Genomic DNA, 17,755 nt, shown 5'->3' on the forward strand with positions numbered 1-17,755 from the left:
TAATAAATGTATGTAACTTGATAGTAGCATGAATAGACTAACTATGACATGAACAGGGATCCACGACTTGCATCGTGGTTGTAGTAGCTCAGTCACGAACCATGCTCGTCTCACCCCATCGTGAACAACAAATTTACCTAGCGTAGATTCTGGTAACTGTTTCATTGTGCCACTTAAATCATGACACAAGGTCCAAGATATTGCAGATTGATTTAGTTTACCCAAACTCCAGTATCACAAACAGATTAAACCATTAACTGTCAAAATTCTTCTTCTTCTTCTTCTTCTTCTTCTTCTTCTTCTTCTTCTTCTTCTTCTTCTTCTTCTTCTCTTTTTTACCTGGATACTTTGATATTGGTTGGCTCAGTTTCAAGGCTTTTGCCGAATGCATCAGATGACAAAGGCCATTAGAAGTAGGCTTTTTCTGTCAATTTTTGGTGTTGAAGTTTTCAATAGACAAAAACTTCTTGAGAAAGTGTAGCAGGTTGACACCCTGTGACGGGGTCCAAATCACTATTAATGCTATTTACATTCAAATATGCTTATTTCAAATTTTCTTAACCAAATATAGATAGTTATGATCTACCTCTCCATTTATAGCCCATGTTTTAATATTGCTTTGCAGAAGAATTGATTCTCTCCAACCTAATCCTAACTGCATCTTTTCTTTCTTCTCAGTCTGAAGAAGCAATGAAATTTACCATTTACCAGACTACAATTACAGTGTTACTATATACAGCTAAGAAACATGTGACACACTTTATGGGTAAGAAAGCTCCAAATGAAAAATAAAACTCAGCATGAAAGTTAGAGGCATGGAGAAGAGGGCATCAGAAAAAGTGAGTTGCACAAACACAAGAAATCAAATGTGAAATGTCATGACAAATATAAAACTGCCAGTACAATATGAGCTGTTATTGTCTCGATTCTTGTTCTATATTTTGAACTCCCCTATGATTCATTACTCTCAACTAGCCCCCACATTATTTATTGTGCAGAGCAACTTTTATTTGGATTGTATTTTAAACTAAGCAAGTCAAAAACATTCCTCCATCTTTCACATTCATTCATTTCAATCACTACTTCTTTCTTCTTCTAGTTCGCAAAAATACCACCTTCTACCATTTGTTTGTCAAATTTCAAGAGTAATGATTTGGTACCATCTTGTATTCAGAATTTACATGTAAAATATTCAGGAGATTATTACTACTACCATTGTACCAAGGTGACATTTTCATATAAGTAGGTAGTTTGGTCAAAAAATGTTGGGGAACAATTAATTGATGTTTATTTGTTGCTAATGTTGTTAGTTTGAACCAAAATGCAATTATACCAAGGATTGAATTCTACAAAACATCATTAAAATTGTGACACAATTAATCATATAGAAACTAACCTAAACACCAGACCAAAGTCCCTCAAGTTTTACAAATGACCACAAAGCAAGGAAGCAGAGCTTTGGGGTTAAGCAAGTAAAGCTCCTCAACATTGGAATACAAGCCCACCTTCCCGGCCAGGGAATCGAACCCGTCTGCCCGACAATGTCTAGCACGTTGTCGAGAGGGCGGTGCACCCTCCCGGCGATCACCCTGCACACGATCAACGCCTTCCTAAGGGACGGATCGTCCACATCGTCCTCTATCGACTCAAATGCCCTTCCGCTAGTCGAAGTTGTGAAAACGCCCACTCCGTTTCTCATCTCCCTTTTCGCAGAGAAGCCGTGCCGGATGATGCGGCACACGCTGCATTTGTCGGAGACGCAGAGGGCCGAGGAGCCAACGCCGAGGGCGCAGGCCACGTGGGTGCCGTAGAATCGGAGGAGCTCGTTGCCGTCCGCCAAGCAACGAGGGTGTTTTTTTTGGAGTCTGCTTGCTTTGATCTTTACCATCTCTCTGTAGTCCTCGAATCTGCATAAGGTTTTTTGCATGTTGTGGACTTTTAAAACCCTCTGGATTCTAATGCTGCGGCTCGGCTCAGATTTGGTCGATCTGCAAATGATCTCGACTACCTTTCGCGAGGAGTCACCTTCCACTAGCTCCGTCACTGCATTCGCAAAACGAAACTGTCAGAAAATAAATTGGTCTGGTAGGAAAAGTGGTTAATGACTGAGACCATGATTTTTTTTCAAATAACGAATCAAAGCGACAAAGGGCTGATAAATAATTGTACCAGCATGGGTAGAGAGGTGGTGGGATTCGAGAGACTCCAACTTGAGGAAGTGTTGGCCGCATTTGTGGCAGGTTGCAGTGCCAGCAGCGTCGTCGTTTCGTGTTTGCGATGTGATTCTATTTTTACGGGTGTCTTGAGAGAATTTAAGGTCGTGTTTGGAAGTGGAGAAGACGACATGGTGGGTGATCGGGTTGAGGAACTCGCTGCTGCCGATGGAGCGAGGGCTGCAAGCCCGGGGAGGCGGCTCGGGATGCCTCTTGCTGCCGTGGATCACGTCTTTGAGGTTCGCGATGGACCTCGAGCAGCCAGAGCGGCTGCTTCTCGACCGCGCTTCTTCTTCGTCTCGGGATCGTGGACGTCGGAGGAGTTGGATTTGCAGGTGTTCAACGAGAACCAAGCTCTTGGCATGCTGTCTTTCTTCTTCTTCTCCTCCGACATAAGTTTTGTAATGATCAGTTGAATTTAATCTAAATAAAAGTGGTTGATGTGAAGACAAGAGAAGGGTAACATTAATATTGGACTTGGAGTTGGCCCCTCATCGTCAAACAGATTGTGGGATTTTATGAATCAAGATATTAATGCGTTACATCAAAATATATTCATAATCTCACTACCAAGATTTCGAGTTCAAACCACTGTTGACGCGGCAATTTGGTTTTAGTTAGTATTATGTATACAGGAATATAAATATTAAATACATTTGGATATTTTGGATTTTCATTTTGTAAATGAAATTACAAAGTATTTGAAATGATTAAAGTTATTATCCTATGAATATTTGTGTCGCGAATCACATTTTATTAATATAAAAAATGTAATAAAAAATTATCAATGTATTTTACCATCGAATTAATTTATTAGAGGGCCAATTCTAATGGTACACTACTATTATTATAATAAGTCAACTAATTTGTATACGTAAATCTTGAAAAAGTACAATAATAAATGCTAGATTCAATTTGTTATATATTGGTGTAAAAACAGATCGCGGTTCTAGATTTAATAGTGTTGATGCATGACCTATGATCTTTTGCGTTGAACGGAGGAATATAGTGAATCTTGGACCAGAGTCGATTAATTAATTGTTATCAACCAAAATAATTACCGAAAAATAGAGTCAAAATAGTTAAGTTTTTTCAATCCCATATATCTTAGTTCCATATATCATTTTGATGGAATCAAATTTGTCAATTTTTGGATGAGGTTTTTAAGTTAAATTCAATTTCCATAATTCGGGGGAGAATCCCTTTTTATCGTTAATTACTTTAAAATACGTATAAGATTTTATTAAGTTTAAAAATATAGATTCCATTACCAATTCAAACTTTGTAATCAAAATTTGAAGAAATATTAATAGACACAATAATTATGAGTTTCCGTAGTGTATCGATCCATATCCGCTTCAATGAAACAAAGTAGAATTACGGAGCCGTGCAAAAATGATGACTAAATTGAATGCTGCATTCCAAATAATATAATCATTTCAATTCAATCCGTTCAACATCATTCAACCAATTCCTCATCAGCAGAATGTTATATATTTCCATATTAATTTAACTATTGTTTATTATGTCCTATTATTACGGAATATTTTAAAAAAATTATTCTTTTGCTATAAACTTTGAAGATGATATACTAATACTATTATGAATTTATATTGGGATGTCGATTACATACTAAAACCGAATCCGGCTTAAATTATAGTAGGATGTGAACGACTAAGTTGCATTCAATTGATGATGTAAACGATTTGAGTGACATTTTATCAATATTATAGACTTATTTTTAAGCTTCAATCATACAAAAGTTGAATTTTTAAATCATAAATTTAAGCTCACATCATTAATTACTGCATATCATCTCAATAATCAATATTATTGATAGTAGTGAACTACAAAATAGTCCATTTATTTCAGATGAATCTCGAACTTTAAAAGTATCCCAAGTAAATCTGAATTGCTTTATCTCAAAAATGGTCCTTTTTCACTATTTCGTGACAAAAATACCCTTTTTGGGGGTTTTGGGTGGTTTGGAAATTTGGCTCTTTTACATTTTAAATCGATATTATTTTAGTTATGTAGTACTAAATCGATATTATTTCAAAATTATGATTCTTCTTCCATTTTGTCATTCTTCACTTTGTTTCTTTATTTCAATATTAGATTTAATTTTATAAAATTAAATTTTAAATTTCGATTCTTAAATATCAATAATTTTTTTAATTATTAAAAATACTATTAAATAATGATTAATAGTTTTAATCAATATTTGATAGCGTCTAATATTTAATCAATAAGATACGACGACACCTTAGTTTTAATCATAAATAGATCATATAACACGATTTATTCTAATAAATATGCATCTAATGTAAGACTAATATAATTTTCGTTTATTAATTTGAAAACAATCATAATTAACTGAAAATTTCAACAAAATTTCTCCTATATCAAATTTTCAGTAGTATCAAATTTTTAGTCAACTTCATAATATTTTTAGTCTAATTCTCCTATACATTAGATGCATATTTATTTGAATATATCGTGTTATATGATCTATTTATGATTAAAGCTATTACTTATTGATTAAAATTAAAGCGTGCTTACCTTGTTGATTAAATATTAGACACTATCAAATATTGATTAAAACTATTAATTTGTTATTTAATAGTCATTTTAATACTTAAAAAAATTATTTATATTTAAAAATTGAAATTTAAAATTTAATTTTATGAAACTAAATATAATATTGAAATAAAGAAACAAAGTGAAGGATGACAAAAGGAAAGAAGAATGATAATTTTGAAATAATATCATATTTAGTACATCACAAAAAATAATATCATTTAAAATGTAAAAAGACAAATGCCAAACCTCCCAAAACCCTCCAAAAGGGTATTTTAGTCTAAACAGATGAAAATTGATCATTTTGAGATAAAACTTAGATCCAGGTGTTATCGGGGATATTTTTAAAGTCTAGGATTCATTGGCAGATAAACACATAGTTCAGGACTATTTTTGTAGTTCACTCTATTGATAAAATATCACTCAATTGTCTATATCTTTCAAATTAAGTTAAAATTTGTGTTCATGTGGGTAATCGACAAACTAATACAAATTCATAATATTATATAAAAAATATTCAAAATTCATGAATTTTTATTTTTAAAAAGGTTACGTGATATTAGAAGGCATTTATATTTGATAAATAGTACTAGTAGTATTATACTTGATGCATATTTCAAAAAGAATATAGAGTCCTGTTCCTTTACACTGTGACGTACTCAATACATAAATGTGATATTATTATGTCTAGCAATACATGTAATTACGAAATGTAATTGCTGAATGATTAATTGGGTTCTGATCAATACATCCTTACAGTAATTTAAAGTAATACATAAATAATCACAAAAAGACACATTTTCAAATCATGACGCAAGAATTGAACTTTGCTTAAATTATATGCAAAAATTATTAGTTACAAATATTTATGATGGGCTAAAATAATCTTGGATGGCATTAAAAGAAAACAATAGTTGTATTGCATCGATCATTCATTAAGTGCACTCCACATGTAAAGTGCAACCATAATATATCTATCGCATTAGTTGTGAGAAAACGACTACTTTCTCCACTGCATTAAATATTATTGATAATACCATCTTTTAATTAGCGTTATAGTAATTGTTTTTCATACAATTTATTCATACAATAGAGATTGGAATTACTTGGTCACGTGTAATGTTGCTCCTTAAAAGATGGTGTCAATATTAATCCACGTGCAGCTGTAGTAGTCTATTAATTAGTTCTAATTCACTTTCATTATATATACATCCAAATATTATTAAATAAAATCATTTTAGTAAAAAATATTTTTCGACAGTTCAAATTAAGAAAAATGGACGAAGAGAATGCACGTTATATATCACGCTAATATAGCAGCTCAATCCTCTGCAAAATTTAGCTAATTATGAATTCTTCTAAAAGAGTAAAACATAAATGACTATTTTATGCTTAGCCTTCCTTAGCATTACAGATAATTATGTTTATAAATTATAGCATTCCACCAAAATTTTGGTTAATATATAGTAGCAAATTGCCTTTAACGTAATAAGTTCTTGTGGGGTTCCAAATTTCCATATGCTATATATATAGCTAGGTTGGTTTTGTCAACATTTAAAAATACGACGATTTCAAATATACAAAGTCAACTCATATTTATAGATACAAGGATCTTAAAGTTAGTAATCAAGGATATGACGAGCTCAACATATGCATGCATACTTTTTAATATAAAAGAAATATAGTGAATAAATGAGAAGTATTAATACAATTACCCAATATAATTCAAATTTTTAAAATTATATTTAATTAAGCCTGTAACATAACTAACCTCACCACTCCTTTTCATTCAGTTTTATCTTTTACTAATAACTTATTAATTTGGTTTCTTCCGCAATTCATTCCATTACGATTTTCCCTTCAAACCTCATTAAATAAATTCTTTTTAAGTAAAGAAAGCAGTGAAAAATTATAAAAAAAAAAGAAACCAAATGATAAGAGACACATACTCTATCATACAAAATCTAATAAGGACTCATGTAAGGAATTTCCAAAACATGAACGTCATTATGAAAAAGTATAGGCATAATGCGAAAAAAATTCAGCGATATAACTCAATTTTCTATGTACTGATGAATCAGTCAATCTAGTCATCAGTCAATCTAGTCATTTCCCACTCTTGGTCATGGTAGTGTGATCGGTACAATTAGATCTCAAAAATAAACATCCACATTAAAATATATTTGAATATTTCAAAAGAAATGGAAAGTATTTGAATATTAAAAAATATCAATGCAAACAAAGAAAAGAATCGATGTTGCAAAAGAAGAATTTTAACTGAAGAAACACCGATTTAGTTGTTTGTTACTTAAAACTTAAATAAATGAAATTGAATGCATAATTTTTTTCATATTTTTATTCTCATTTTCTGATAAAAAATAGAACAAAAAATCAAATATTTGCATGATGAATTAAAAGAAATGGAAAGAATAGAATATTAAAAATTATAAATGCTAAAAAAGAAAAGAAATCAATGTTTCAGAAGAAAAAAAAAGTTTTACTAAAGAAGCAGAAATTTTAAAATTGATTTAGTTACAGAGAGAACTATTCTTAATCCTTGAACTTAAATAAACGAAACGTGTTTTAACGATGAACAATACGAATTTAAATGCGAACTTAATAAATTATTAAGGCATTCTTTATTAGCAAAAAAAGCTTACAAGCATATAGTGTAGATCCAGTTAAAGGTCAAAGGTCGTTGACTCTACGTGCAAGCACACATTGTGTATTTAAGATAAATGGCCAAGATTTCTGGATATCGAACATGCGAATAAGATCAGAATCGACTATTATATACTAAGACCATATACTATCTGTGACACAAAGTTTTTTTGTTTAATTTTATAAACTAGACATAAATAAATGAACAAATAACATAAAGCATAAAACAAATACTCCCTCCGTCCATAAAAATAGAGCACATTTACCATTTTTGGCCGTCCACAAAAAATAGAGCATATTCATTTATGGAAAGTTTTCAACAAATAATAACCCTACACATCATTCCACTAACACTACTTCTCACTTACTTTTTCTCCTTCTCTCTTACTTTTTCCCTTCTCTCTTACTTTACCAAATATACATTAAAACCCGCGTTATACACAAATTGCTCTATTTTTTGTGGACGGAGGAAGTACAAAGGATGTTTAACTATTCACAGACAAGTAGTAAAAACAATAATAAAAGTACTAGACATGAAAGAAATTGATAAAACCAAGGTTGATCTTCAATCTTCTATCTCTCTTGCTGGATCTCGTAGAGCTCCGCTCCAGTGGAAGATGGATGAATTATGTGTGGAATATGAGATGAAAGAAGGTTAGAGAGGGAGAAATGGAAGCTCGAGACTAAGATTATAAATTAGGTTATGAGGTATTTATAGGCAAGAAAAAAGGTTTAGGCATGGTAAAAATTGTCCTCCAAGTAATATAAAAGATATTATTTTCGAATCCTTCAATTAATAGGAGAGATTTGGGCAATAATTTCTCACTTCCTTGAATTTCCGCCCAATTTTCGTCAGCTTTTCTGACGTGCAATGTTCGTAGAATAGGCATAACTTTCTCCACAAAACTCCGATTGAAACGTGCGAGGTATCCACGCGAAGATCTTTCGAATATGAAGAGAATGGTACTTCCTCCGTCCACAAAAAATAGTGCAATTGGTGTATGACATGGGTTTTAATGTAGAATTGGTAAAATAAGAGAGAATGAAAGAAAGTAAGAGAGAATGAGAAAAAGTAAGTGAGAAGTAGTGTTAGTGGAAGGAGAAATAGTGCAATTGGTGTATGACATGAGTTTTAATGTTGAAAACTTTCCAAAAATGAATGTGCTCTATTTTTTTGGACGGCCAAAAATGGTAAATGTGCTTTATTTTTTTTGACGGAGTGAGTATGAATTAATCACTTATTGGACTTCAACCGCCAGAAACTCGCTTGAATTGAGGCCGCACTTGGACTTTTTGCACATTTTCTTCCTTTTCTATCTATTCTCGCAAACACGTCAAAATACTAACATGTACTATAAAATATGCAATTTAAAACATAATTTGCATAATTGACATTTAAAATGAGTCAAATTTAGTCCTTAAAAACATGTAAAATCCGTGTTTGTCAATTATGATAGAGAAATAGGTAAAGTGAGCAAAATATAGAAAAGATATAAAGAGAATGTGAATATAGTAGGAGAAAGAAATATACAAAAGTGAGTAATAAATTAGAAGTAATTTTCTATTTTTAGTATGAGACTAACTTTAGTAGATCGAAACACCAAGAGTCAGCGTCTTGAAAATAAGATATACTCCCTCCGTTCCATATTAATGGAGACGCTTTTTTTTGCACGGAGAATAAGAAAAATTGTGTTAGGTGAGTTAAGTAAAGGGAGAATAATGTGGAAAATGAAAAAGGTAGAGAGATGAAGAGAGAAAATAGTAAGAGAGAGTAAAGTAGGTGTGGAAAAATATGTTGACTTTTATTAAAAAGGGAAATGACTCTATTACTATGGAACGGAGGAAGTAGTAAAATATAATCGCAGACCAAGCCAGTACTAACTGGACCAAACTCTATTACGTGTCGTCGTACGCTCAATCAAAGCTACTTTCAAAACCTTAACCCACAAATACTACTCCTACGTCCGCCATTAGCGTCTCATTTCTTGGCGGCACGAGTGATTCACTTGGATTTTACATGAATTTAGAGGGTAGTTTTACTTGGTTTTGATCATATATTGTGTACTTTGAGACATGATTATAGCTACTCTCTATTATGTTGGTATTTTGACCATTCGTGAAGAATGTGTAGAAAAATGTACAAAATATATGGATGTGCAGCTGCTCAATGTTCGAGACAGCTTTTCTAGAGATTTTGAAGTCCGATTAGCATTTAATGCATACCATTCTCTTCGTATTCGAAAGAGCTTCGCGTGGATATCTTAAACGTCTCAATCGGAGTTCGGTAAAAGAAGTTATGACCGTTTTACCAAGACTCGCAGAGCAGTGACATAGCTAGCGACCCGCCAGGTCGCATGCAAACGAACCTGGCGACCCGCCAGCAAAACACGAAAAAAATGCCGTAAGCAGCTGGCGACTCGCCAGCTTCGACGCACACCCAACCTGGCGACCCGCCAGCCGTCCAACAGTTTATTTCGGACCCAAAGTCAACCCTAGGTATATATATGCCTAGGAAACGCCTCCAAACACAACTTACACGCCTTCAACCCCAAAAATACAAATTTTTTCACCTAGGAAGAAGAGAAGAACGAGCAGAGGCAGTATTCATCGCAAGATTGAAGACGAGACCTCCAATCCGCCCAATCCAATTCTAGGAGTTTCTACTTTTAGTTTTATTCTTGTTCAGAAGTGAGTAGTTTAATTTGAAAGAGAAGAATTTGACGTCTTTGCCAATATAATCGAGAGATTTGAGCCTTTGAATGAAGCTAAGTATCTTAGGAGCTATTAGGAGTTGTTGCCTTAGTTCTAGGAAGGAGACTTCGGTTTTAGGTAGCAATCTACAAATTATATGCTTTGAGAAAAGATATAGTTTTACCTTAGTGATAGCTTAATAACCCTTGAGACCCTTTGTTGGCATAGTTAGGAAGTTAGTGAGCATAGGATAGTTGTTATCGATCTCGTAGGATTCTACTCTCCTCATCCTTGATCTACATCCGTATTCTCTTATTTGCTTTTAGTTCTCTAGTTGTTTTTAATTGTTTTTACCTTGCTTTTAAATAGATTTAGAAAACCCAAACTTTCCGATCCATCTAGATAGTAGTTGAGGTTGGTTGTGGTAGGGGGATTGGCGATTTTCTGGATCGATATTCAACTTATATTTTTTACATTACCCCCGTACACTTGCGGGTATACTTTTTTTTAAAAAAATAAGTTGAGTCGATTTTTTTGGCCCCTTGTGGGGGACAATTTTGTTTTACTACCCCCTAATATCATGATTAAAATTAAGATTACTAATCTAGATTTTACTTGCTTTATTTATTTTTTTTTTTTCCTTTTTGAGTTATTCCCTTTTTGTTTTTTTCTTTTCGAGTTGTATGCTCACTCGCTCTAAGGGGCAACCATTGATTATTCGATCATGAGATCGAAGCACCCACCGAAAAGGAAAAACCCTTTCCGAGAGAAAACTCAAAAAAAGGGCGATCCTTTCGCCTCTTAAGAAAGAAGCCTTTTCCACAAAAAATAACAATGGCGGACAAGGGAAAAGAACAATGCACCACATCCGGGATGGGGGTGGTCCATCAACTCCCCCCACAACTTAGTTTTGGTGAACGGGTTAAAGAAAAAATGAAAAACAAGCCATGGTCCCGGTTCAAAACATGTAAACAGAGGGAAAGATGACCCACCTTACGATGGGATCGATCCCCAATCATTTTGAGCTCAAGCCGGGATTGCTAAATATGGGTTGGGGCTTTCCCGGGGAAGGCCAATGAAGACCCCCAAAAAACATCTTAATAAGTTTATTGGAATCGGTAACACGGGGGAAGCAATGGGGTGAAGATGAACAAATCAAATTAAGGGTTATTCCCTTTTTTCCTTGAGAGATGATTTTAAAAGGCGGGGTAGGGAAACGGGGGGCGGGATCTATTAAAATGTGGGATCCTTTGGAAAATTTATTTTTGGAAAAATCTTTCCCCCCAAGGAAGTTCTAAAGAGGCAACGGGAATAATTGGTTTTGGGGATGAAGCCACATGAGACAATCCGAGAAGCATGGTCCAGATTTAAGACATTGTTGAAGAGATCCCCAAAACATGGTCTATGGGGACATCAAGTCATAATTTTTTCCCGGGGGTGTACCCCGGGAAAAGCTGGCGAAATTTGAATTGGAGCGCGGGGGGGAAGCAATCCTTCAATTAGGAAAGAATGATGCCATGCAAGTGTTTGGGAAAGTGGCTTCCACGATAAAGGATGGAATAATGAAAAAAACAAGTCATGGGGGGCCCCTTTTGTTATAGAAGATGAAATAGACAAAATGAAAAGCTAGATACGGTGACCACTCAAATGGGGATCATGGAGATGGGCGGTTTTGGCCCGAAATCGGGGGGAAGAGTTGAAGATGTAATATGTGCACCAAGGGGGAAAAAACATGAACTTAAAAACTATCGCCCCCCCAAAGGGGTCTTAACCATATGGTAACAAAGGTCCCCCCAATCTCTCCTATGGGAACCCCCAACAATGTTTTGCAACCACCACCGGGATTCCTTAGCTAATGGAATTTGATGACGAAAGAACCCTCTACGGAAGATATCTTGGGAGCATTCATGATTCGGTCCCCAAGTACATGGAAAAACCGACAAGTACATGGAGGCACTAGAAAAAGGGTTGGGGGAAGGGTTAAAAACGACGTGCAAAGCTTAAATTTGCGCATATGAAGAGCATTGATCTCAGTTAGTCAAATTTCAAAAAATTGGAGGGTGTCCAACATCACCCCCGGGGCAATTTCCGGCACAAGCGGTAAACAATCCCCTTTTGAAAAGGGCCCTTACATTGAAGGTGGTAAAAAATAAAGGGTCCTTCCATCCCGAAAGGAAAAGAAGAGTACTGGGAGAAGAAGATGTCGGAAGGGGAAAAGAAAATTTCCCAAAGGGAAAAGAATAAGGTGGAAATTTAGCCCAAGAAAGGCGATTGGGGAAAAAAGGTCCCCCCTCCCTCCATTCCTACCGAGGTTAGAGTCCCCTTCCCTTTGGGGTTAAAAGAAAAAAAGTTGGATGATCTTCCCAAATTTCTCGATATTTTTAGGAAGGTGCACTTTAAAATTAATACCATTGGTGGAAGCTCTACAAGAGATGCTCGTATGCAAAGTTACAAAAAGATGTGCTCTCTAAGAAGAAGAAGTGGATTGATTATGGGGCGGTGAACATTCCGAAAATTGTAGTGCGTTAATTGAAAAGCCCCCTTGACTTAAAGATCTTGGGAGTTTAAAATATCTCATCCGTTATTGGAAATGACAAAGGGGAAAACCGTGTGATGGGGGGGCGACAAAAAATTTGATGCCATTATCTTTTTTGGGAAAAAGATGAAGATGGGAACTCTCAAAACCGGGCTCAATCTTTTTTGGGATGGGGAGATAGATCAATCATTTTATCATAAAGGAATTGTTGAGGATGTTTTTAAAGGTACATGACTTCATTTTTCCCCTTTTGATTTTGTAGTGTTGGATATGGAGGAAGACATGAATGTCCGGCTTATCGGGGGCCCCCATTCTAGCACCCCGGGATAAGCATTGATAGATATAGAAAAGGGGGGCCCCTTTCTTCGTATGGGCAACAAACGACATTTTGTCTATTTTTAAGCATGAAGATTTCGTGAAGATGGGGAACTTATTATGAAGATGGAGTGAAAAGCGGTGCATGTTGTAGAAGCCCAAAAGACACAAGCAATTGAGCCCTTTTGGGGGGTTTTTTCTTTCCCGCGGTGGATGTTTGGTTCATGTGGTGGATCAATTTCAAAAGAAAAGACGTAAATCCTAAAGTGAAGGAGAAAAAAAAAAATTTTTGAAAATTCACCCAAAGTGGAAACCAAAATTTGTGATGGAGCTTTGAAAACTACTTGGTGGGAAAAAAGGGGTTGGCTAGATCATATTTTCCCAAGATTGATAGAAAATCCAACACCACCATTTATGAGCGTGAAAATGATCGGCTCATGGTGGACGTGGGGCCCAACAAAAAACGATAACCAAAAAACGTGGGGAGGTAACCAAAGTAGGTAATTTTTAAAAATTATAACATTTTATTTTGGTGTGTTTTTTTGTTTCTTTTTCCATTTTTTTCCCTTCTCCCCCAATTTTTCAAACTTATTCGCAGTTTTGGAATAATTTTGGGGGGGAATAATATGGTGGATAGGGACACTAACAAATACGTATCTTATTTTTTTTTTCTTTATTTTGTTTTTAGGATAAAATTTTATTTTGTTAGAACTCCTTGAATTTTTGCTTTGATTGGTTGGGATTGATTGAAAAAAAAAAATATTTGAAATTGAATTGAAAAACTTGGAAAATAATTTGGGTGAAGGGAAATTAAGTCTATGAAAAAAAGAACCTTCCACTTTGAGCTATCACTTGACCATTGACTTGAGGGGTTTGAGTAATAGGATGCATAAAGTAAAAGCTTGTTTGCCTTGATTAAATTTTTTATTGGGGTGAGACTTGAGCTTTTAATTCTTTTTGTGTGATTTTTCATCAATTGTGTATGTGTTTAGAACTTGCTCCTTGTCTTCTTGAGTCTACATAGTGACCTTAGAGATAGGGGGGAAAATGTTAGGCCATTGTTGTTAGCCTTATTTTTTCCTAAACCTTTAAACCCTTTCTATATAATAATACCCTTGATAGCCAAGTTTGAGCCTATTGCCTTTTCTTTTGTCAAGCTAATCAAGTGGGTTGGGAATCTAAGGGAAATTTTTGAGTTGTGAAAAAAAGAATTTGGAGAGTTTAGTTGTTGAAAGAAATTGGTCGTGTTTAGGGTTATCAAAATTGGAAATTGGTTTTTAGAAAGAAAAAAAAGAGAAAGAAAAAAAAGAAGAAAAAAAAAAAATGGGGGAAAAAAAAAAGAAAAAAAAAAAAGTATATAGAGAATAATTCAAGGCCTTGAAGTTGGGAAGAAAATTTGACAAAGTCAAATTATTGTGGAAAAGTGTTTTGGGAATGGTTGAAGTTTTAAAGTGGGGTTGTGCAATTTTTGGGATTTTATCTTTTTTTGGGGAAATTTTGTCACTTTAGCCAAATATACCCTACCTTACCAAAAAGCCTACATTATAACCCAAACAAAAGACCTTTGGACTCTAGATTTATTGTCCCCAAATATAGGAGAGGTTAGACATTGAGCAAGCCTATGGGAAACCATGCATTTTTGATTGATTTAGTGTTTTGATATCTTATACACTTTGGTGAGGTGAATATACACACATAATAACATCCCAGTGAAGCATGAATCCAAAAGGGGACATACGAGTTAGTAGTAAAAATGCATTCGGCAAATTTAAATTGATGGAATTTGTATTGTGATATGCTCCCCTTTTTTAAAGTATTAATTGAGGCGATGATGATGTCTAAAACTCTTTTGAATCCAAGTTTCTTCTAGTTCTTTTTTTTTCATTGCTTTTGAGGACTGGGAATTGTTTAAGTTTGGGGAGTTGATTCCCCTTGGATTTTACATGAATTTAGAGGGTAGTTTTACTTGGTTTTTATCATATATTGTGTACTTTGAGACATGATTATAAAATCTTTTCTATTATGTTGGTATTTTTACCTTGGGAAGAATGTGTAGAAAAATGTACAAAATATATGGATGTGCAACTGCTTGTTCAGACAGCTTTTCTAGGGTTTTGGGAAATCCGATTCCGTAATGCCCTCCATTCTCTTCGTCCCTTCCCAAAGAGCTTCACGTGGATATTTTTTTAAACGTCTCAATCGGAGTTCGGTAGAAGAAGTTATGACCGTTTTACCAAGACTGCCCGGGCGGGGACATAGCTGGCGACCCGCCCGGTTGCATGCAAACAACCTGGCGACCCCCGCAAAAACGAAAAACGCCGTAAGCGGGTGGCGACTTTGCCAGCCCCGACCCCAACTTTGGGACCCGCCCCCCCCGGTTTTTTTGGGCCCCAATCAACCCTTTTGGTTTTATATGCCTAGGAAACGCCTCTAAACACAACTTACACGCCTTAAACCCCCAAAAAAACTAATTTTTCACCTAGGGAAGAGAAAAGAAACGAGAGGATGGTATTCAAAGCCCAAGGGGTTGAAGGCGAGACCTCCAAACCTCTAATCCCTTCTGGAGTTTTTTACTTTTAGTTTTATTCTTGTTCGAACAATGTTTTGAATATTTCTTTGAATATTTCTTTGACTTTTGTGTTGAACATGAGTAGCTAAATCCTTCGTAGAGTTCTACGGGGGAGATCAAAGATTCTTATGTTTAGATTTCCTTTTTTATGCCTTAGCTCATGTGGTTATTTTGATTTCTTGTTTCTTATACATTTTTTGTTTATCACCCTTTTAAATGCTGTGGATTTTACTACAAGAGCGAGAAGTGAGTAGTTTAATTTGAAAGAAGAATTTGACGTCTTTCCAATATAATCGAGAGATTTGAGCCTTTGAATGAAGCTAAGTATCTTAGGAGCTATTAGGAGTTGTTGCCTTAGTTCTAGGAAGGAGACTTGGTTTTAGGTAGCAATCTACAAATTATATGCTTTTAGAAAAGATATAGTTTTAAACCCTTTGTGATAACAATAACCCTTGAGACCCTTTGTTGGCATAGTTAGGAAGTTAGTTGAGCATAGGATAGGGTTTTGATCCCCTAGGGTCCTATTCCCCATCCTTGATCTACATCCGTATTCTCTTATTTTTTCTTTTAGTTCTCTAGTTGTTTTTAATTGTTTTTACCTTTCTTTTAAATAGATTTAGAAAACCAAACTTTGATTCATCTAGATAGTAGTTGAGGTTGGTTCGTGGTAATTAGGATTTTGGGTTGTCTCGTGGATGATACTCTTTACTTTTATTTGCTACTTGGCCGTACACTTGCGGGTATACTTTTTTTAAAAATAAGGGGGGGTCAACCAGGGTTTTAAAAAAGTTAAGAAAAGTGGGTTTGGAAAAAAATAGGGATGTCGGTGTAGCCCCAGTAAGGGTAGCCCCAATAACTGCCTAATTTATAGGGTTAGGGTGAAAATTTCCCAACCCGATAAAATTAAAACAGATTAGCCCTTTTTGATTAATCCACCCAACGCATTAGGTAACCAAAAACCCCCAAATGGGGAAACCCCAAAAAAATTTCTATTATTTTATTTTTTTTTCTCTTAATTCGACACTTTATTGAGTAATTTTATAATATAGATAACTAAAAAAATTTTTTTAAAATTGAATTTTTATAGATATAATAATTGAAAAATAAATTTTCAACTTCAAAAATTTTTAAAAATTTTTAAATTTCTAAAATATGCATTAAAATTTCACAAAATATCTCAAATATTAGTATTTGATCATGTTTATATATTGAGTTAAGTATATATCTCAAATTTATCATAATTAAATTTTACATTTTTTTGAATTTTTAACAATTTTCATCCTTTTTTTGTTGGTTTTTGGCATGAAAAACTTATCGGTAGCAACCAATTGAGCTTTTAGGGTTAGTGTTGAACTTTTATAACCCGAAAAAAATATAACCCAAAATTTTGACCCGATTGACCCATTCCGAAAAGGGGGTTTGGGCCGAAATCCGGGCCGATCTTATTTACATCCACAAGGGAAAAAAATTAATTTGGGAAAAGGAGTCTCACTTGTATGTATTGTTTTAAATAAAATGGGAGTGTGTTAGTGGAAGGTGGGATCCCTTTTAAATTTTGGTAAAAGTGGCCCAGGCCCTTTTGCGGACGGGTAAAATGAAAAAACGGAATCATTGCGGGCCAATTTTTAAAGAAAAAACGGGGCTCCCATTGGGGGACGGAGAGAGTATTAATTAGTATAGAATAAGGGTCGAATCCCACAAAAGGGTGGAGGTGTTGAGCATGCGTTGGGACATTTTTGGGGGGTTTTTTTGGGTCGCCAGTGAACTAAATGGGGTTTAAAAATCTACTTGACTTGGGGGATAAAATAAGGAACTCTCCTAACGGATCAACTAGACACGCTACGTAAGCAACATGCATGAACGAAAACTCGAAACAAACATTTAAATCTAAAAAATTAAACAAACAAGAACACTTCAAATACAAGATCCCGGAACTTTCCTAAAATAGGAAGACAAAGTGTAAAAGTAAATGGGGACCATATTTCCTAAACTAAAAAATTTGGGTTTTGGGATAAAAGCTATTAAAGTAAAAAACATAAGCAGATCCTTTTTTGGTTTAACTACCCCACTTCCCCTTTTTCTAATGACCAAGTAAGTACAAAGCAAAACAGTACTCCCCCAAAAACCCCGATAATTTTTCCAAATTTATTTTAAAAAAGGTTTAAAAATGTGAAAAAAAGTGAGTTGAAT

At 34.6% G+C, this 17,755-nt stretch overlaps 1 pseudogene; it reads right to left on the reverse strand.

Moving 5' to 3' along the window:
- Positions 1-1,316: 1,316 nt before the first annotated feature.
- The window catches only part of LOC125209564, an 18,414-nt pseudogene continuing 1,975 nt past the window's right edge, over positions 1,317-17,755 (reverse strand).

This window comes from Salvia hispanica, chromosome 3, assembly GCF_023119035.1.
Source record: "Salvia hispanica cultivar TCC Black 2014 chromosome 3, UniMelb_Shisp_WGS_1.0, whole genome shotgun sequence".
Classification (NCBI taxonomy): Eukaryota; Viridiplantae; Streptophyta; class Magnoliopsida; order Lamiales; family Lamiaceae; genus Salvia; species Salvia hispanica.